General features: G+C 53.2%; 1 long non-coding RNA gene across 1 annotated transcript; it reads right to left on the minus strand.

Moving 5' to 3' along the window:
- Positions 1 to 3,238: 3,238 nt before the first annotated feature.
- On the minus strand, positions 3,239 to 20,273 carry LOC123651274. The gene is made up of 3 exons (XR_006739870.1): positions 20,110 to 20,273; positions 12,895 to 13,002; positions 3,239 to 3,369 (listed from the first exon to the last, which is right to left on the minus strand). It is a non-coding gene; the product is annotated as an uncharacterized LOC123651274 (long non-coding RNA).
- Positions 20,274 to 21,720: the final 1,447 nt, after the last annotated feature.

Raw genomic sequence — 21,720 nt, forward strand, 5'->3', positions numbered from 1 at the left:
AACCCAGGCATATGCCCTTGACCGGAATCGAACCTGGGACCCTTCAGTCCAGGTGCTCTATCCACTGAGCCACAAAAGCTAGGGCTATTTTTCAAAATATATTTTTATTGATTTCAGAGAGGAAGGCAGAGGGAGTGAGTGATAGAAACATCCATGATGAGAGAGAATCATGGATCAGCTGCCTCCTGCATACCCCCTACTGGGGAGCGAGCCCACAACCTAGGTCTGTGCCCTGACCGGAAATGGAGCCTGAAACCCTTCGGTGCATGGACAATGCTGCAACTCACTGAGCCACACGGGCCAGGACCATGATAAGAAACTCTTTGATGAAAGGGCCTGGGGCAGGAAATGTCAGAGGCCGCTCTCACTGGCATTTCCTGACCCACAGGTGGTTTCAATGCTCTGGCCGAGTCCATGCATGTTTGTTTGTTTCTCAAAAGCAGTCACCAGGCTAGGAAGAGTGTGGACCATTTAAAATGTTTTCCCGAGTATTCCTTTTTCTTTCCCAAAATTCACACAATGTAAACACACTATGAAAGAAAACTGCAAAAACATCGGAATGTAAAAGAGGCGAGGGATTATCGGATTCAACGGACAATTTAAAGCTTTTCTTTAAAATTACAGCCAAATCCGTTTCCAGTAAATTGGCACTATGTATATATGAGCCTTCAGAGAGGACCAATGCCATGGAATAAATATGAATATGTTTACCATCCTTTTTCCCACTAGTATTTTTGAGTGCCTACTATAAGCAAACAACATTGCCACCAACTTTGTGAAGGTAATAAAGTCAGTTCAGATGCGGCCCTGGCCAGTGTGGCTCAGTGGATAGGCTGTCGGCTGGTGCATTGAAGAGTCTCGAGTATGATTCCTGGTCAAGAGCAGGACCCTGGGTTGCAGGTCTGATCCATGGTGGGGTATGTGTAGGAGGCAACCAATGGAGGTGTCTCTCTCCCATCGATGTTTCTCTCTCTCTCCCCCTCCCTCCCTTCCACTCTCTCTGACAAGCAACGGAAAGGATAATTCAGATCTGGACTGAAGACAGATGCTAAGTCAGCTGCCAGCGAGGGTGATGGACCTACCTCAGGCTCCAGGGGAGTCCCTGTAGGGGCCGGGGACAGGGTTGCATCCAGGGAGGACCCCCTTTAGGGAGGCAAAAAAAATCCACCTTCTAGAGAAAACTTTAGGAGCAGGACAGCTCAGCAGGTCACATGTCAGGTGACACATGACAGCCCAGTCCTCACCCCAACAGGTGCTGGAGCACCTGTCCGCATCGCAGCCACAAATTCCGGAGCGTGTCACCAAAAGAACCCGGGGGCAGCTCTCTGGAGGGGGCGGGTGTGCGGTTGGGGTAACCACGGGGGCCCCACCTGCAGGTCACAGCTGTCCCAGGCCTCAGGAGAGCAGGCCACTGACCACCAGCAGGTGCCACCTGTGGCTGCGGGAACCCGGAAGCCATGCCTTGCTCGTCAGCTGCTGGGCGTTCTGGGAAGCGTGTGCTGTGGGCTGGTGGCTGCGGGGGGTGATGCTGGTGCTTCACGTTGGGGACCAGCCTGGAGACGGGCTGCGGCCCCGGAAATTATAGCCACGGAACGGCCTTTTCTGTCCCGCGTGGAAACAGTGCCCCTTGTTCCCGCCACATCTCCCATCAAAGGACTTTTTTTTTTAATCTCGAGAGGTGTGTTTCTTTTCTTTGCTTATTTTTAAAAATATATTTTTCTTGATTTTCAGGGATGAAGGGAGAGGAAGAGAGCGTTTAGAAACATCAGTGATGAGAGAGAATCCTCCATCGGCTGCCTCCTGCACGCCCCCCTGCTAGGGATGGCAACCGAGATACCTGCCCTTGACTGGAATCGAATCCAGGACCCTTCAGCCTGAGGGCTGATGCTCTATTCACTGAGGCAAACCGGCCAAGGCAGCGATCTTAGGTCCGGGATTCTAGCTTACAGAATATTTGCACAGATACATGCATGGAAGGGGCAACCAATCCATGTGTCTCTCTTACATTGATGCTTCTCTGCCTCTCTCTATCTCTCTCTCTTCCCCTCCCTTACACTCTCTCTAAAAACCAATGGGAAAATATCCTCAGGTGAGGATTCACAACAAAACATGTCTAGCTCTGAAAGTAACTTGGCTGGAGACTGCCAAACGGCCTCCATCCGAGCGGTGGCCAATGTTTTCCCAACAGAGTGTCCTTGAACTTCAAATTCCATCTCCTCAACACCACAAGGCTGCCGCCGGCGGCTCCAGACGGGAGGCCGGGGCCGGTTGCCTGTTCGGTAGCCTGGGAACTCCGGGGGACTTCCTCCAGGTCCATTGCCTGCGAGGCCCGGGTCTTTCCCGATCCTGTGGGAGAGGAGCTCGGTCAAGGCCAGCGAGGACCTGGCGGGTCCCGGAGCAGCAGGAAGCGGAGGCAGACATGCAGAGCTCCGAGCCCAACTCCGGGTTCCTCGCTGGGAGCCTGGGGCCAAGGACCCTCTTGGGATTCGCTTTGCTCCTTTTTTAGAAAGGATGTGCTGAACCAGGTATCTTATGTAAGTTCTCCTGCAGGGCAAACATGCTATCATTTTATGCTTTAAAAAAAAAAAAAAAAAAAAAGAGAACTGTGTGAGCTACACTGTTGAGAATTTTTAAAACAATCTAGAAAAGTATTAGACACATGATAATCCGGAAAACATCTTCAGGCCAAATGCAACTCGGGAAAAAAAAATTCTAGCTCGGCCGGTGTTGCTCAGTGGTTGAGCGTCCACCTATGAACCAGGGCATCCAGGTTCGATTCCTGGTTGGGGCACACACCCGGGTTGTGGGTTCGATGTCCAATGGGAGGCATGCGGGAGGCAGCCGATCCATGATTCTCATATATATATACACACTAGTAGCCTGGTGCACGAAATTCGTGTATGGGGGGAGGGAAGCGTCTCTCAGCCTGGCCTACATCCTTTCCAATCTGAGACCCCTGTGCGATCGGGCCTAAACTGGCAGTCGGACAACCCCCTTGCAATCAGGGACTGCTGGCTCCTAACTGCTCACCTGCCTGCCTGCTTGATGGCACCTAACCACTCTGCCTGCTGGCCTGATTGCTCCCAACTGCACCCCTCTACCAGCCTGCTCACCCCCAACCGCCTTCTCCTCCTGGCCTGACCCCCCCCACCCCCGCCAGCCACCTCTGCCTCGGCCCCGGCACCATGGCTTTGTCCGGAAGGATGTCTGGAAGGTCTCATGGTCTAATTAGCATATTACCCTTTTATTAATATAGATATTTCCACCATCAGATATATACATATAACTCCATATATATCTCTGGTGGTGGAATTTTCTTCCCTGTCTTTTTCAATTTCTGTACAATGAATAACGCATTCTTTTTGTGATCTGAAAAGAAAAAAAAAAAAAAGCATTTTGTGTGTTTTTCTTTTAAAAAAAACACACTGGAGACGGCAAGAGAGCCAGAAATAGAAACGAAACAACCCAAATTTTATTGTCACCGGGAGACCAGACGGAAGGCCCGGCATCCCACACGCTGTGGAACGTTGCGGGGCGTCAGGGGGGGGGTCAGGATCTCATATGACACATCTGACAGATGGACTCACCAGCCGCCCAGGGCCTCTCGGCAGCATCCGGGGACGGCCTTTCCAGGATGACTCACGGGACGGTGCCAGCCGGGCCCGGATCCCAGCCGTTTCCATGCCCGGCTCCAGCGCGGAGACGGCCTGACACTGCGGTTCTCCTGCAGTCCTCACGCCAGCCTGGCCTCCCCATAATGACGGCCTGTTCGAGGCAGAAAGGGGAAGGAGGATGTGACTAATGACATGGGGAGGGAGGATGGGAACGCCACCAAGAATTACAGTGACTTTGCTGGTCGGGGCGCACTGGCTAGGAACAGAGCCGTATGTTCCCAAACCCCAGAGGGTGTGGCCTGGCCCCAGGCACCAGAGGCCAAAATGAATCGGTCCACGGTGAGTGATGGGACTCGAGACTCAGGATGAGGCTACCGGCTGGTGTTGCGTGATGGTTAGAGCACCGGTCTGCGAACCTGAGGGTTGCAGGTTCAATTCGCAGTCAAGAGGACGTACCTGGGTGGCACATGTGGGAGGCAACCAATTGATGTGTCTCTCTCACATCAATGCTTCCTCTCTCCCCTCTCTCTCTGCCTCCCCTCTCCATTCTACTCTCTCTAAAACTCAATGAAAAAATATCCTCAGCCAAAACCGGTTTGGCTCAGTGGATAGAGCGTCGGCCTGTGGACTCAAGGGTCCCAGGTTCGATTCCAGTCAAGAGCATGTACCTTGGTTGCCGGCAAATCCCCAGTAGAGGGTGTGCAGGAGGCAACCGGTCAATATTTCTCTCTCATCGATGTTTCTAACTCTCTATCCCTCTCTCTTACTCTCTGTAAAAAAAAGTCAATAAAAAATATATTAAAAAAAAGCATATCCTCACGCATCAGGTGAGGATAAAACATAAAAACAAAACAAGTAACACATCATAGCCAAGTGGTGTTTATGCCAGGAATACAACTTTCCTTTAACATTGGAAAATCAAACAATGGAATTCTCCATGTCTAGAGAGAGAGAGAGAGAGAGAGAGAGAGAGAGAAACATCCATGATGAGAGAGAAACATCCATGATGAGAGAGAATCATGGATCTGCTGCTTCCTACATGTCCCCCACTGGGGATCCAGCCTACAATCTGGGCATGTGACCTGATGGGGAATCAAACCGGTGACCTCTTGGTTCATGGGTTGACACTCAACCGCTGAGCCACACCGGCCGAGTACCCCTACGTCTCTTTTAACGCATGCTCTGTTGTGTTGGAAGAACTGAATTGGTTGTAGAGAGGGCTGCCCCAGGCCCCGAATGGGATTGCTTGCTCGGGGCACTGTCTGTCCTGTGAACTGAAACTAGAGCTGAAAGCGTGATAGGTTTTGTTTGGTTTTGTTTTGTTTTGTTTTTCCCACTTTGGCGAGAATCCCTCATTGGCGGGGCCGTGTCGCTTCTACTGCGTCCAGCCAACGGGTACACGCCGTGTTTGGCTGTCTCGGTGTTGGCCATGTGGAGACGGATGGAGGTACTTAGGTATTTTCTGCCTGATTCATCTTTCATAAAGTTCCTCATCAATATTTCATCTCGTGACTTAGGCAGCCATTGACAGTCACAGGGGATGTATCCAGAGCCTCAGAAACAGTCAAATTCTCCGAGTCCAAAGGCCAAATCTGGAAAAGTAGACTAAGGGGGGATAATTCTACGTAACAGAAGTCTGGGAACGAAGATGTTTCTGGCCGCATTATTGAAGTAGCAAAGGAGGAGGAGGAAGAGGAGGAGGGGGAAGAAGAGGAGGGGATGAGGAAGAAGAAGAAAGAGAAAGAAAAAGAGAGAGAAACAAAAGTAAAAAGAAAGAAGCAGCAATCTGGTAACCCCAAAATATAGATGTATGGTTAACTAAATGGCTGTAAATCCCATAATGGAAGAAAGCAGGTATAGGATTCTGAGTCCTTTCTGGTTCTTTGTTCTTTATCATAATTTCCAGGTTTTTTTTTTTTTTTTAAATATGTCCGCTACTTTTATCATTTTTTAAAAAGTTATTACAATGAGTTCTTAGCCAGATGGCCTGGTACAGCAAAAATCTGGCTATTTGAAAGTAAAAGTGAATGAAAAACATTTTTTCCTCCCCCTAAGGTTATTTCTGGATCTAAAACTTCCTATTTCTCTGTTCCCTCTACTTAGCTACAACCCAGAGGCCTGCAATGCACATTTTTCTTCCAGGCACCAGTGCTTTGAGGGCAAAGTATTAATAGTATCTCTGAGGGGGTTGGGAGAGAAAGGGGTGAGAAGAGAAGATCTGACTTGTGTGTGTGTGGGAGGGGGGGGCACAGAGCAATATAAGATCTTATAACACAGAAACCCACACCTGAAATATGTTCATGCGGACCAGTGCCATCCCAGTCTAGTAAATAAATATTAAAAAAGAAACAAAAATAAAAATCTCTCTGGTGTGTGTAAAGGACGTTTTGGTAATATGAATAAGACAGTGAGATCTTAGAATGAAAATGAGGAATATCTTATTTCTTTTGCCATTTGCCTAAGACAAAGCTCTAATTTTCTATTGTTATTATTATTAAAAGAAAAAGAGAAAATACAGTGATTCTGATCCCCATTGGAATTAGTGCCTTCCTTTAAACATACATTTTGGTTTTTTTATGTTCTTGTAAAAAAAAAATGCATAGATAACCTATCTATATACATCATTTCAAAAAAGTTAGCATGCTTTAAAGATAACATCAAGAAGAAAGCAGGGCCTGGCTGTTGTGGTTCAGTGGTTGAGCATTGACTCATGAACGAGGAGGTCACCGGTTCGATTCCCGGTCAGGGCACATGCCTGGGTTGCGGGCTCCATCCCCAGTTTGGGGCGTGCGGGAAGCTGCCGATGAATGATTCTCTCTCTCATCATGGATATTATATCTCTTTCTCTCTCCCTTCCTCTATGAAATCAATAAAATATATATATATATTTTAAAAAAGTGGGATCTGAGAATTTTGAGGTCAAAGGGGAATCATTTGTCCTCACGTGAAAGCTGGAAAAGAAAGACTCAGAGAAATGAAAGCCCTCGAATTCAGGCACAAAATCTCCCCGCGGGGAAAACAGTTGCTGTTCTGGAAGGAAGTTCGTGGACCACGCAGTCAGGTGGGTGACTGAGTCGTCCTTCTGTGCCCGGGGCGAGTTCTGGCCACCCCTCCAATTTGCCTGCCTAATTGGCCAAGCCCCGCACAAACCAACCTGCAATTAGAGTTGTATTTTTAAATTGTCTAAGTTTTATGTGGCACTCCGCTCCCCTGCTCTCTCCTCCCCACCCCCCGCCCCCTTGCACAGTCTCGCCAAAATGCTGTTATTTACACAGAGGAAATCCAAAGAGTGGGTTTAAAATTACAAGTCCCATTCGAAGTCAGAAAAAGGAAGTGGGTTCTTGTGGGGGGGTGCACCTCCGGGCCGGAGGCTATGCAGTTACCCCAACCTCAGGACGCCACAACGCCCCGCGCCTGGGACAGCCAGGTGCCCCTGGAATGCAGGAGTCCTACTTCTGGTTTGTTCTGGGGGCAGGCGTTTTGGTTGGGGCTGATGGAGAGGAAGTTAGGTCCCCAGCTCCACAGCATTTGAATGTCAGAAGCAGCCTGGCCAGTGTGGCTCAGGGATTGAGCATCTATCTATGAACCAGGAGGTCACGGTTTGATTCCTGGTCAGGGCTCATGCCCAGGACCCCCAGTAGGGGGCGTGCAGGAGGCAGCCAATCCATGATTCTCATCATTGATGTTTCTCTCCTCCCTTGCTCTCTGAAATCAATAAAAAAAAATATTTTAAAAAAATGAATGTCAGAAATAGTCTCATTGCCTTCGCTGGTGCAACGTCCCTGACCCGCCCCCCACTGCAGCGCATGACATTTTCTCTGTTCTCCAAGCGACGGGAGACAGATCCCTCTGGGATTCACGCGCCTCTGCTGGGATTTTCACACCATTCGCCATGTTAACATGAAGCAACAGCTGGGCTGAAGACAGCTGATAAAAATAGCAACCTCACCCTGCAAGCTCGCTGCATGGAACAGAGGGGAAACAAGTTTTTAATGACGACTCTTACCTTTATCTTTTTTTAAATATTATCTTATGGTTTACAGATATCCCGTTTTCCCTCTTTTCCTCCTCTCCTCTCAGCTCCTATCCCCCACCCAAGGTGATTACTTTTTCTGAGTATAGAGCTGTGTTGTTACGTTGGTTTGTTGGGGGTTTTTTTGTTGTTGTTTTTTTTTAAATATGTTTTATTGATTTCAGAGGAGAAGGGAGAGGGAGGGAGAGAGAAACATCAATGATGAGAGAGAATCATGGATCGGCTGCCTCCTGCACGCCCTTTACTGGGGATGCAGCCTGCAACCAGGGCCTGTGCCCTGACCGGGAATCGAACCCTGACCTCCTGGTTCCTAGGTTGATGCTCAGCCCCTGAGCCACGCCTGTTAGCTATGTTGTTTTTGTTTAAAACATGTGCTTTTCCAGGAAGAGCAAAGTGAGTTTATCTTCCCCCTACGTGCTGTCTAGGAGGAGGTGGAGAGAGGCGGGCCCCTCCTGTAGCTCCCTGCTCCCCACTTGCGGGCAGCTGGCACCCCTGGCTGTTCGCTGGTAGCTCGCGGGGCCTGGCAGGGTCGCCTTTGGACGGCTGAGGTCACGGTGGGGACCATGGTCTTCAAGGCGGCTGTGTGTGCCAGCAGGAGCTTCCTGCTCTTACTCCATCTTTCCATCCATTAGCGTGGAGCTTGCAATTGAACATTCTGACATAACATAGCTGAGATGCTCGGCAGCCGCGCTAACCAGATTCGAGCGTTCCCTCCAGACGACGCTGAATTTTCATATCCTCGTGAATGCTTGCCACCTTCTTTTAATAACCTGAAAAAACAAGCTTCTCTCGGGAGCTGTGTGGCTCCAGTCTTTCCCCGAGCCCGGCATTCACTGCGTTTGGAAGGACGGGAGGGGTGTGTGTACTTACAGAGCCCTGGGTGGACCTGGGTGGGTTAGACTTCAACCTCTAACTTATAAAAAAGGCAGCGATGTGAATGGACCTTAGAGAGATGTTATTAGAAGTCTAGTATTTTCTTCATCGGACCTTATTTTTCCTCGTTCTAAGCTATGTGGTCATGTCACCACAGAATTCAATTTCTTTAAAAAGGGTATATTCACTAACTCTGAGCTGTGGGGTTTGAAAATAGACTTTTAATTAAAAATACATATACATACATATATATGTGTATATATATATATATATATATATATATGTAGAAAACTTACAAAGGGGAGGTGGTAAAGTGAGGGTTTCCTTCCTTCCTTTCCTCCATAGTGAAAAAAAAAAATTGTCTTACTATTTACAGTTATCTTAGAAGAAAAAAAATTCTGATGGAAAATTAGTTTAAACTTCTAGCTACTTAGACAACTGGAACTTCTAACCATTCATTTTTTAAAATATATTTTATTGATTTTTTTTTTTTTTTTTTTTTTTTAACAGAGAGGAAGGGAGAGAGATAGAGAGTTAGAAACATGATGAGAGAGAAACATCGGTCAGCGGACTGGAGGGTTGGAGGGTCCCGGGGTTCGATTCTGATCAAGGGCATGTACCTTGGTTGCAGGCACATCCCCAGTGGGGGGTGTGCAGGAGGCAGCTGATCGATGTTTCTCTCTCATTGATGTTTCTAACTCTCTCTCCCTCTCCCTTCCTCGCTGTAAAAAATATCAATAAAATAGATTTAAAAAGTAAATAAATAAAATGGTCAGCCACAGTCAGAGCGAGGGAGGGAAAGAGGAGGAACCGTCCAGGTATTGAGAAAAGCTACAGTGCATCATGCACATCCCGCTGTGGCCCCGATTGGTCCCACGGGCACCCCAGTGGGGGGCACCCCCCTCCTGAGGGCGAGCATCTTGGCAGCCTGCTCCGCCTCTCTTGCTTGCTGCGTGGCTCGCAGTCCACCGTGTGTGCGTCCCGATGCGTTGACGATGGATGAGATGGTGTTGGCAGGGCTGAGCCTGCTGAAGACACTCCTCGGGGTTCTGAGACCTTATTAGGAGAGCGAGCGTCCTTTCCATCCGGGACCCGCTGGGAAGACGGGTTGTGCTGCAGCCTTGAAGGCCGACCAGCCTGTTCCCATTTCCTGCCCGGAGCTGGCTCTCAGCACCACGCCGTGGTCGGGTCACGGGAGGGAAGGGCTGGCTGGGGGACCCCAGGCAAGACCCCTCTCGGGCCTCGTCGACTTCTCTGTGAATCAGTCCCGATGCTGCTGGCCGGCGGCGGGGGCTTCAGCGAGGCGCAGAGGATGCGACGTAAAGCCCCGGCCCCGGGCCTGGCCCGCAGGACGCAGCACCGGCCGAGTGCGTGCAGCTGGCGCTTTAAGGGGAGCGCGCACATCTGCCAACGTGTTTCCATCGTATTTATTTATTTCTATATTTCTCCCCTTCGCTCGGAGGAGGCCTCGCTCTGCTCAGCTCTCTGGACGCCGGCCAAGCCAAACCCACGCTTTCATCTTCGGGCCCCTGCAGCTGGCAGCCGCCCCGCGGGGGCTGGAGGCGCTGGAGTTGAGGCTCAGGCCGTCCTGGGCCATCAGGGCTGTCCTCGGGCGGCCCCTTTGCCCACTTGCTTGCATGTGAGACCGCCCTGGGCTGTGTCTCTGGTCCAGCAGAGGCCACGACTCTCTGCAGGCCAAGGGAGGTCAAGGGGGAGGCCCTGGCCGCTGCTCAGAGTGGAAACCACACACACACACAAAACCATCTTCCCAGGAGAGTGAAGGAAGGGGCCTTGGACATTTGAAACGATTCTCTCTGCTGGGCGGAAGTTGACCCGATGGTGCCGCCTCGGGCTCCGCTAGATGTATGGGACCCATCTACTGAGAGCAGTACCAGGAGGAATGCGTCCTGGGTTTCTTAGACGGCGCTTCTCAGACTCTGGCATGGATACGAGTCCCAGGGGCTTTTTAAGATGTAGATTCCAGCCCTGACAGGTTTGGCTCCGTGGATAGAGCGTCGGCCTGTGGACTGAAGGGTCCCAGGTTCGATTCCAGTCGAGGGCATGTACCTTGGTTGTGGGCACACCCCAGTAGGAGGTGTGCAGGAGGCAGCTGATGGATGTTTCTCTCTCATCGATGTTTCTAACTCTCTATCCATCTCCCTTCTCTCTGTGGGGAATCAATAAAATATATATATATTTTTAAACTCCTCACCTGAGGGTTTTTTTAATCATTGGTTTTTAGAGAGAGCAGAAGGGACGGGGAGAGACACAGAGAAAGAAACATCGATGTGAGAGACACACACTGATGAGTTGCCTTCCACACACATCCAGACCCGGGCTGGGGGATCCAGCCTGCAACCGAGGTACATGCCCTTGACCAAAATCGAACGTGAGACCCTTCAGTCACAGGCTGGCGCTCTATCCACTGAGCCACACCGGCTACGGCTGCTCCCAGCCTCTTGCCACCTGTCACAAGGCCAAGTATCTTTGTGATGGTCAGAGACCTCCTTTCCCAGACTGCCTTGCAGCTGGGGCTCCGAGCAGGGCCTCGCCTCTGCCAGGCCCATGCACCAGCTCAGTGACAGGAGGGAAGGGCCGTGGTGACCATAGCAACGCTGGCGGCCGCCCCTCCCTCTCTCCCATCAGAGGGCGGTGGCCCTCGGCGCAGGGCAGTGCCGGGACTCCCCCCACCCCGCGGCCCGGATCTGGTGTGGTTTGGCTTGCTGCCCCTCAAAGGGGGGTTTTGAACCTGCCCTCGAGGCCGCCACGGGTTGCTGTTAGCTGCCCGATGCTTCTTTGAAGAACCCCCTTTTCTTGTAACAGAGCCGAGCTGGTTTCTATTGTTCGCTACGCAGAACGTGGTTGCAGAAAGCATCAGTTTCCGGCCGCCCGAAGGGATGTCGCATCCCCTGTTCCTGAGATTTCTTTTCTTTAAGCTACTGTCTTTGTAGGCCTGCAGCCTCTTCGCAAAAAAAATGAAAGAAAAAGCATTTGAATTTCTAAGTGGATTTTTTTCTTCTTCTTTGTGACAGTAACAATACTCTGTAATAAGCCAAGTCTTGCCTGGCCGGTGTGGTTCAGTGGTTGAGTGTCGACCTAAGAAGCAGGAAGTCACGGTCCAATTCCTGGTCAGGGCACATGCCCAGGTTGTGGGCTCGATTCCCAGTGTAGGAGGCAGAAGACACATGATTCTCTCTCATCATTAATCCCTCTCTCTCTCCCTTCCTCTCTGAAATCAATAGAAATATACACTGAATGGCCAGATTATGGTGATCTCTGAACACATAATAATCTGGCCAATCAGTGTGTGTGTGTGTGTGTGTGTGTGTGTGTGTTAGAGGCCTGGTGCATGAATTCGTGCATGGGTGGGGTCTGGCCAGCCTGGCCAGGGGGAGGAGACCTGGGTGGTTGGCCGGCCTGCCTGCTGGTCAAACTCCTGGTCCAGGGGACAATTTGCATATCAGCCTTTTATTCTATAGGATATACACTAAGTGGCCAGATTACTGTGGGTTCAAAGATCATAACAATCTGGCCACTCAGTGCATTTTAAAAATGAAACCAGACTGTGAGGGCTGCGGCTTGGGGGCTGACCAGATGTGTGATGTTATGACCGCACTGGGCCCCTACTTCCTCTTTGAGGAGCGGCTGGTGCGGCCTGTGCGAGCCCTGTCTGCCGCCCCGTCTGCCGCTGTGACTCTGGCTTGCTTCCAGGTGGCTCCCGCAGGGGCTTTTGAAAGGAGGCCCCGGTTTCTCGTCGCTCTATAGACTCACAACATGGCGGTTGGCTTCCCCCAGAGCGAGCGACTCAAGAGAGAGGCACTGTGCCTTATTGTATCCGTCACACCGACAGTACATGGTGGAAGGGAACTTCACATGAGCGTGGATACTCAGAGGGGGGTGGGGATCACCGATGGCCATCTTGGAGACTGCCTGTCATGTTGATCCCAGTCTAACCAAGAAGTCCCTGGTTAGGTTAACCAAGAGGTCCCTGGTTCAATTCCGGGTCGGGGCACATGCCTGGGTTGTAGGCTCGATCCCCAGTAGAGGACATACAGGAGGCAGCCGATCAATGATGTTCCTCTCATCGAAGTTCCTCTCTCTCTATCCTTTTTCCTTCCTCTAAAAACCAATAACCAGTCCTAACTGGTTTGGCTCAGTGGATAGAGCATCAGCCTGCAGACTGAAGGGTCCCAGGTTCGATTCCAGTCAAGGGCATGTACCTTGGTTGTGGGCACATCCCTAGTAGGGGGTGTGCAGGAGGCAGCTGATGGATGGTTCTCTCTCATCAATGTTTCTAACTCTCTATCCCTCCTCTCTGTAAAAATAATTAATAAGATATACTTTTTAAAAATATAAAAAGACAATAAAACATACCAGAAAAAGATGAAGACCTTGAATCCTATGCACGTCCTTGCTTTTCTCCTCCTTCTCGGTGGCTGTCCCTGACTGAGCCTCGGTTGCCATCACGTTCAGGCATGGTAGCTGAGAAGAGGGAGAGAGGAGACGGTGGGATGAGGACGGCCCAGCTCCAGTCATTCGAAAACAGCTCAGAAACCAGCGGGTGGGAGCCACATGGTCAAGGGGAAGATCAGGCCCCGGAGAGGGGAGAGGTTTTCCTCAGCTCACGCTCCGGGAGGAGGAGCATGGAAGTGTCACTGTCCGACATCGAGTGGGGAGGGACGGGCCACAGGCTCAGGGGAGTCCCCCTCCCACAGGGCCCGGGGTGGGCACAGGGATTGGAGATGTTTGCAGCAGTTACATGGGCACATACACTGATCAACCCTCATCACCCCGACCACCTTATTCCCTAATTTATTATAACTGAATGTTAAAAAGAAAGGATACTGAATATACTTTTCTCAGAGTTTCAGTCTAAAGCAGATTAGCCTGCCCAGCTGGTGTGGCTCAGGGGTTGAGCTTCAACCTAGGAACCAGAAGGTCGCGGTTCGATTCCCGGTCAGGGCACACGCTTGGGTTGCGGGCTCCATCCCCAGTGTGGGGCGTGCAGGAGGCAGCTGATCCATGATCCTCTCATCATGGATGTTTCTCTCTCTGTGTGTCCCTTTCCCTTCCTCTCTGAAGTTAACAAAAATACATTTTAAAAAATTAAATAAAACTGATTAATATAGCACAGAATTAACAGGCAAGTCCCAGAGGCTCTGTACCTTCACACACACACACACACACACACACACTCACACACTCACTCTTAGATACACACACACTCACACCCACCACTCACATACACACACACACACACTCTTACACACACACACACACCCATACTCACACTCACACACACACTCTCACACACACACACACACACACTCACTCTTAGACACACACACACACTCACACACCCATCACTCACATACACACACACTCACACACACTCTCACACACATACACTCACTCTTAGACACACACACACACTCACACTCACACACCCATCACTCACATACACACACACACACACACTCTCACACGCTCCCCTATAACCAAGGGGTGACCCCACAGTGCGCCCTCTCTCCCCAGGTGGCTGCAGGATCCCCTCACTACCACCCCACCCCCAGTGGTCTCGAACTGCACTCCAGTCATCTCTGGCTCTAACCCTCAGCGCACCCTAAATCATGGTTTGTGTGTGTGTGTTTCCAGCAAAACACGGATGCTTTGCAAACCACTTTCCCCTCTCAAGGCCTCCTCCTTCCTCATTAGCTCCGGGCCAGCCAGGCTGCTTCATCAATAATGCAGCGCCCTCTCATCTCAATTATAAATGCGACGGCTCCTTGTTGGGAAGGACCGGCGGGCCCCTTTGGGGTTGCTTCCTCGTTCCCCCAGTCCGGCCACCCTCCCCCGGCCCCAGAGGCAGGGCCGCCCCGGTCCTCCGAGCAGCAGGCTGTGTCCTGGGCTCAGTCACTCGAAGCCCCCTCAGTCCTGCTGCCTCTCTCCGGCCAAAGCAGACGTGGCTGCCCCCTCTCTCCCTGCAGCCTGCGGGTCTGTGTGGGAGGCGCCCGGTGCCCACAGTCCCAGGCAGCGGCCTTGTACACAGCATCCTGCGCAGCGTGTCACCGGCCCCAGGGGACGGAAGCGGTTGACGTCAGCATACAAATCTCCATGGCTCTGAGTCCCTGCCTTCTTTCCTGCAGGGACTCTACGGCTCACACTCTCCACATATTTACCAGTGGGCACCGGTTAGGCCCGAGGGTGGCTCCCCGTCCCAGCTAGAAAAACTAGATATCCATAAAGCAGGAACACCGAGGGGCTGCCTCCTGCATGCCCCTTGCTGGGAATCACCCCTACAATCCAAGCATGTGCCATGACTGGGAATCAAACCAGGGGTCTTTGGGTGTATGGGATGACACCCAACCCATTGAGCCACACTGGCCGGGTTCTAAGCCACTCGGTTTGTGGTCCTTGGGTATGGCAAGCCCTAGAAGACAAACGCAGTTGTTCCATAAGAAGTCTCACGGCGCCGAGGCCTCCACACTGTAACATGACCAGAGCCACATACATGTGCTGGTGACAGTCCCAGCTGAGTCAGCATCAGCCGCCAGACATGTGAGTGAGGACATCTCCAGATGAGTCCTGCATCTCTCGGTCTCCCCAGACATCACAGAGCAAGAAGGTCCCTCTGTACCCTGTTGACGCATGGAGTCTGAGAGCATGCGTGCGTGCACACACACACACACACACACACGCACACGCAAGCTCCGAGGCTCCATGCAGCAGTGCTCATGGGAGCGGTGTCCTGGCCGTGCGGCTGGCGCTGGGGCTCCGTGCCTCCGAGGGCAGTCTGCTCCGCGTGCCAACTCAGCAGCCCGGTGTCTCCGGGGGTGTCTGGCAGGGAGGATCTTTGCTGAGTCTTGTCTTCAAGCGAGCACGGCTGGCCCCCGTGGCCGGGCGCTGGCTGACCCGGGAGAAGGACAGTCTGGCCTCTGAGGAAGCCAGCCACCCTCCCCGAGAAGAACTTTCTTCCGGCCTCCCAGAGGCAGCCGCCCAGTCTGACCACTTCGCAGAGAGCTCTGAGCTTACGTGTTCCCACGGTCATTTTGCTAATGACTTTGTGCACCTGAGTGCTGCTGGGAGGCGGAATGTAACCGGGAGGTGTCCTGGGTTTCAGTTCTGGCTGTGCAGCCCGGGTGGTATGGCTCCAGGGTTGAGCCATGACCTATGAACCAGGAGGTCACGGTTCGATTCCCAGTCAGGGGCACATGCCTGCGTTTCGGGCTCCATCCCCAGTGCAGGGCATGCAGGAGGCAGCCGGTCCATGACTCTCTCTCATCAAAACTCAGGGTCATGGAAGCCACCCTGGCCATGGCCAGGAGCCTGATCCAGGGCCTGTGTATCAGGTTCTGCCCACACAGACCTTCCCCCTTCGAGGCTTTTGGCAGGTAAGATTCATCAGGAAGATGGGCCACACTGGCCTCCCCTCCCCAGGTGGCCTCCAGGCTGGGCTGGGCTGGGCCAGTCTGTCTTCCAAGGCTCCCCTCAAGCACAAGCAGGACTGAAGGGTCATGGGTTCGATTCCGGTCAAGGGCATGTACTCAATCCCCGGCCCCATTCATTAGCGGTGCATGCGGGAGGCCACAAGTCCATGTGTCTCTCTCACATCGAAGTTTCTCTTTCTCTCTCTTCCCCACCCTAACACCATCAATCTCATCCCATCAATCAATGAAGCTAACCCAATCATCCAATAAAATCTAATCCAATCAGTCAATTTTCTCTAAGCCTTTCATCTCCTTTAAACTCATCATTGATTCAGATAAAACAATCAGTTCGATAATCCCATCAATCCAGATAAAACCCATCGACTCCCTAATCTCATCAATTTAGATAAACCCATCAACTCGCTAATCCCATCAATTTAGATGAACCCATCAACTAGTTAATCACATCAATTTTATTGAATTATATGTGTCCCTCAGCTGATCCTGCACCCTCTGTAATCTGGAATCCAGGACTGCTGGCTCCCAACAAAGCAACTTGCCTGCCTGTCGGCCTGATCATCTCTAACCACTCCCCTGCCAGCCTGATCCACACCTAACTCCTCCCCTGCCAGTCCGATTGCCCCTCACTGCCCTCCCCTACCAGCCTGGTCGCCCCCCAACTGCCCTCCCGTGCTGGCCATCTCGTGGCGGCCATCGTGTGTCCACATGGGGGCCACCCATCTCGTGTGTTGGAGCGATGGTCAATCTGCATATTACTTTTTTATTAGACAGAATGTTTCTCTCTCTCTCCCTGCGGCCATGCCTCAGGACCCCCGGCCTGCTTGTAGGGATCGGTCTGTGTTCTTCAAGGCCACCTCCCTTGGTTCCTGGGAGCATCTCCCCTTCATGGGGGGGAAGGTGGCTTAAAATAACCCCGAGAATGCTGAGCCCTTTCAAAAGTTCACTGAAGGGAAGAAAAGAAAAAAAAAAAGAAAAAGCGAGCTTCCAGACAAACCTAAGGCGGCGGCCTTGTCATTACCGGTTTTATTGTCCCGAGTGGCCTTGGGAGCCCTTGGCTTTGAAGCCGCGGAGGGTAGCAATTAGGCCCCTCGCAAACGGCGGGCGGCCGGCGGCGTGGCAGCTGTCAGCCTTGCCACGGGGCACAGGGCTGCGCCTCCTTCCCCATTCTGTGGCCACCGGGTCGGGTGTCTGCACCCGTCTGGACAGGCGGGAATGGGGGGGGGGGCGGGCTGGGTGAGCCCCACTCTTCACCCACCGCAGCCCTGAGGACTCCCCAAAAAGGGAAGGCAGACGGGGTGACTCAAACCGAGCCATCCTGCCCCCCTCCCCGGACCCTGACAAGCTCCTCGGTCTGGGGGCCAGATGGGATCGCTGCTCGGGGCTCCGGGGTGCGTGTGAGCCCCTTCCCCAGGCGCTGGCCCGGAGACCAGGCTGCGGGGTGCCTCGTGGAGGGGGGGCGGATTCTCGCTACACGGCAGCCTGCCTTGCGCAGGGAGGCGCTTTGTCGCGAAAGAAGAAGGAAAAAGGAAAAGAGCCCTCGGGGCTGGCTGCCGGCAGGCTGCTGGCTGGCTGCGCAGCCTCCCGCTGCCCCACGCGGGGCACGGCTGTCTAAATATTTGGCCTGATCCCGCTTTCTGATTCATCCTGTGCAGGAGCCTCTGTAATTCCACCGGCTGCGTGACTCAGAGGGGCAGACCGAAGTGAGTGCGGGGTGCGAGCAGCCACCCACCCGCGGAGGCCAGGCCCGCAGCCAGCGCCCCCTGCTCCCCTGCTCCCCCCACCCCACCCCGCCTCCCGGGCTCAGGGGGAGATGCGGGCGCTCCCCGCGCTCCCCGGCCGCGGGTCTCAGATGAAATCTCCTTTGTGTGAGATGATTAATGGAGCCCCGAACACGCCTGCGAGCGCTAGGGTGTGAGGTGCACTTTGTACCTTTTCCAAGGTTTTTTTTTTTTTTTTTTTTTTAATGCTAAATCCATTTGCATCTCATAAATTATAGTGGCTCCAAAATGAAGTGTGCCTGACAGCAGCAGGCAGGGTGTGGGTGCCACTGAAACCCCCCCTTTCCCGCTCCCTGCTCCCCACTCCCGCCACCCCCTCCCTCTGGCTCTGAGACCCTAGGAGAAAGCCTGCCTGTCATTCAGAGGAGGGGGGGGGGGGCGGGCAGCAGAATGACCTAGATTCCGAATGTGCCAGACAGGTAGAGCTTGCTGCTGGGCGCGGGGTAGTAGGACTGGAAGGAGCCTGCGGGAAGGGCCTGTCCCCGGTTCCTGCTGGGACCCGCCCTCCCAGGGAGGCCATGGCTGCCTCCTCTTTCTGTGCATCGGGCCCCTGAGCCCAGCTCCTACCCCCGCCAGGGTCCCTGGGTGATGCCGCCTGGGCGGGGGGTGAGGGAGGGTGTGATGGACATCAGAGCGAAGGTATTCCCTGTGCAGGCGTGTGGAGCAAGGTAAGGGGGCCTCGAAGGGGCAGGGAGGGGTGGGGATGGCAGGGAGGGCACCAGGGTCTCCAGGAGTCGAAGTCAATGGAATCCCAAGCCGCTTCCCACCACTTTCCAGCTGTGTGGCCTTGGATAAGCAACTTGCCCTCTCTGAGCCTCTCTTACCTCATCCACTCATTCATTCTAAGCCTATGTTACACACACACACACACAAGATTGATTTCAGAGAGGAAGGGAGAGGGGGAGAGAGAGAAACATCAATGATGGGAGAAAATCACGGATTGGCTGCCTCCTGCACGCCCCCTACTGGGGATCAAGCCCAAAACCTGGGCATACAACCTGACCAGGAGTCGAACTGTGACCTCCTGGTTCCTAGGTCGATGCTCAACCATGAGCCGCACCAGCTGGGCTCCACGCCTATTATCTGAGCGCCCCCTCTCCGTCAGGCCTAGCCACCCCCTCAACATCCACATTCTAGACGCAACACAAATAAACACGCGAGGTGGTGTGGGACCGAGAGCCACAGGGCGCTGTGCGGGGCTGGCTGAGGCTGGGAGGCAGAGGGGCTCAGCTTGGGAGACGGAGAAGGTGCCGAGGGGCAGGCAGCGTGGCGGGGGGAACCGGTGTCCCCGCTGCTGTTCCTATTATCGGACCCCAGAGTACATGTGGGGGGGCGGGGGAGGACGATGCTGCAGGACAGAGTGACAAGAAGCTGGGAGGAAGACGGCTTCAGAGCCGACACTAAGCCACATCGCGACCAGAGACCCGTCCCTTCCCGCCAGGCCGCCCTCCCTCCATCCCGGGCCCCGAGGCCCGGCGGGCGGCACTTCACCCGAAAGGTCGGCCAGCTAGAGTTTCACGGGCGGGCATTCCAGGCCTGGGGCCCGCGCAGGGAGCGACCTGCCCGCGGTCAGGCCTCCAAGTTCCCGTCTGGGACCAGCTGCCCAGCCCAGTTGGCCTCGGCGGCTGCCAGGCAGGGGTGGGGCGGGCTCGGCGCGGGGGAGGGGGGGGGCCGGCCCCAGGCAGCTGTCCTCGCCACGAGAACCTGAGAAGAGGGCAGGGGCATCCCAGGCTCCCTGCGGAGGGGACACCGAGTGTGCACGTGTGTGTGTGTGTGTGTGTGTGTGTGTTTAAGTGTATGTGAATGCACATAACACGCACATGTGGGATTTACTGTCGTTATGTGTTTGCTATTCTGTTTCACGTGAGTTTCCTGAATGATGGCAGGGGCTATGGTCTGCCCCCGTTGTATGAGTAAGATAAAAACAAGTCTCAGGGAGCCCTGGCCTGTTTGGCTCAGTGGTTAGAGTGTGGGTCCGTGGACCAAAGGGTCTTGGGTTTGATTCCCAGTGAAGGGCATGTACCTCGGTTGCAGGTTCAATCCTTGGTCCCTGTCCGGGCGTGTGTGGGAGGTAACGAGTCGATGTGTCTCTCTCACATCGATGTTTCTCTCACTCCCCCTTGCTCCCCTGTCCCCTCCCTTCCGCTTCTCAAAAGATCAAAGGGAAAACTATCCTTGGGTGAGGATAAAAGACAATTTTGTGTGAATCTCTATTTTCTAAACCCTCTACAATGGACATATATTACTTTTGTGGTTATAAAAGGTAGTCATATCAGAATGGATTTAAGCACACACACATAACACAAGACTAAGGAGGCCCACTGGCAGAGGACAGAACAGAAGTCCAGACTGAGTCCTCCTACCTTCAGGGACGCCAGGAAGCCGAGGACACGGGGTGCGGCTGGCTGGCCCCTCTCCTGCTCCCAGCTTTCGTCAGGCTCCGCCCCAGGAACAAGAGGAAGTGTCCTGTGCTCAGGGCTGACAGAGAGTCCACAGGAGCAGATGCAGGTTAAGCAAGGCCCCTCTGGCCTCCCTGCCCACGCCTGTGCTGCCTGTACCGTGCCCCTGCCCCCGAGCGCCCCTGCCCCCGCATGGCCGGACCCCCAGGCCCCCGCAGCAGACGGTGGGTGGGCCCCATCGGAAGCCCGCACTCAGCACTTCCCGCCGCCTTCTCCTTCCTCTTCCACTGGAGGAGCGATGGTCTTAGGGTCTGCGTCTGCCTCCTCCGGGACACAGTGTGCTCATTCTGTCCCGTGAGCTGCTATTGTGTGTGTGTGTGTGTGTGTGTGTGTGGTGTGAGTGGGGGTGTGTGTGTATGTGTGTGTGGTGTGTGTGTGTGTGGTATGTGTGCCTGTGTGTGGTGTGTGTGTATGTGTGTGGGTTGCGCGTGTGTGTGTGTGGTGTGTGTGTGGTGTATGTGGTATGTGTGTCTGTGTGTGTGTATGTGTGTGTGTGTGGTGTGAGTGGGGGTGTGTGTGTGTATGTGTGTGGGGTGTGTGTGTGTGGTGTGTGTGGTATGTGTGTGTGTCTGTGTGTGTGTGTGTGGTGTGTGTGGTATGTGTGTCTGTGTGTGGTGTGTGTGGTATGTGTGTGTGTCTGTGTGTGTGTGGTATGTGTGTCTGTGTGTGTGTGTGTGTGGTGTGAGTGGGGGTGTGTGTATATGTGTGTGTATGTGTGTATGTGTGTCTGTGTGTGTGTGTGTGTGTGTGTGGTGTGAGTGGGGGTGTGTGTGTGTATGTGTGTGGGGTATGTGTGTGTGTGTGGTGTGTGTGGTATGTGTGTGTGTCTGTCTGTGTGTGTGTGGTGTGTGTGGTATGTGTGTCTGTGTGTGGTGTGTGTGGTATGTGTGTGTGTCTGTGTGTGTGTGGTATGTGTGTGTGTGTGTGTGTGGTGTGAGTGTGTGTGTGTGTGTGTGTGTGTATGTGTGTCTGTGTGTGTGTGGTGTGTGTGTGTGTGTGTGTGTGTGGTGTGAGTGGGGGTGTGTGTGTGTATGTGTGTGGGGTATGTGTGTGTGTGTGGTGTGTGGTATGTGTGTGTGTCTGTCTGTGTGTATGTGTGTGTGTGGTGTGAGTGGGTGTGTGTGTGTGTATGTGTGTGTGGTGTGTGTGTGTGGTGTGTGTGGTATGTGTGTGTGTCTGTCTCTGTGTGTGTGGTGTGTGTGGTATGTGTGTCTGTGTGTGGTGTGAGTGGGTGTGTGTGTGTCTGTGTGTGTATGTGTGTCTGTGTGTGTCTGTGTGTCTCTGTGTGTGTGTGGTATGTGTGTCTGTGTGTGTGTGTGTGTGGTGTGAGTGGGTGTGTGTGTGTGTGTATGTGTGTCTGTGTGTCTGTGGTATGTGTGTGTGTGTGTGTGTGTGTGTGTGTGTGTGGTGTGAGTGGGTGTGTGTGTGTATGTGTGTCTGTGTGTGTGTGTGGTGTGTGGTGTGTGTGTGTGTGTGTGTGGTGTGTGTGGTGTGTGTGGTATGTGTGTGTGTGTG

The sequence above is a fragment of the Pipistrellus kuhlii genome, unplaced genomic scaffold, assembly GCF_014108245.1.
Source record: "Pipistrellus kuhlii isolate mPipKuh1 unplaced genomic scaffold, mPipKuh1.p scaffold_m20_p_42, whole genome shotgun sequence".
NCBI lineage: Eukaryota > Metazoa > Chordata > Mammalia > Chiroptera > Vespertilionidae > Pipistrellus > Pipistrellus kuhlii.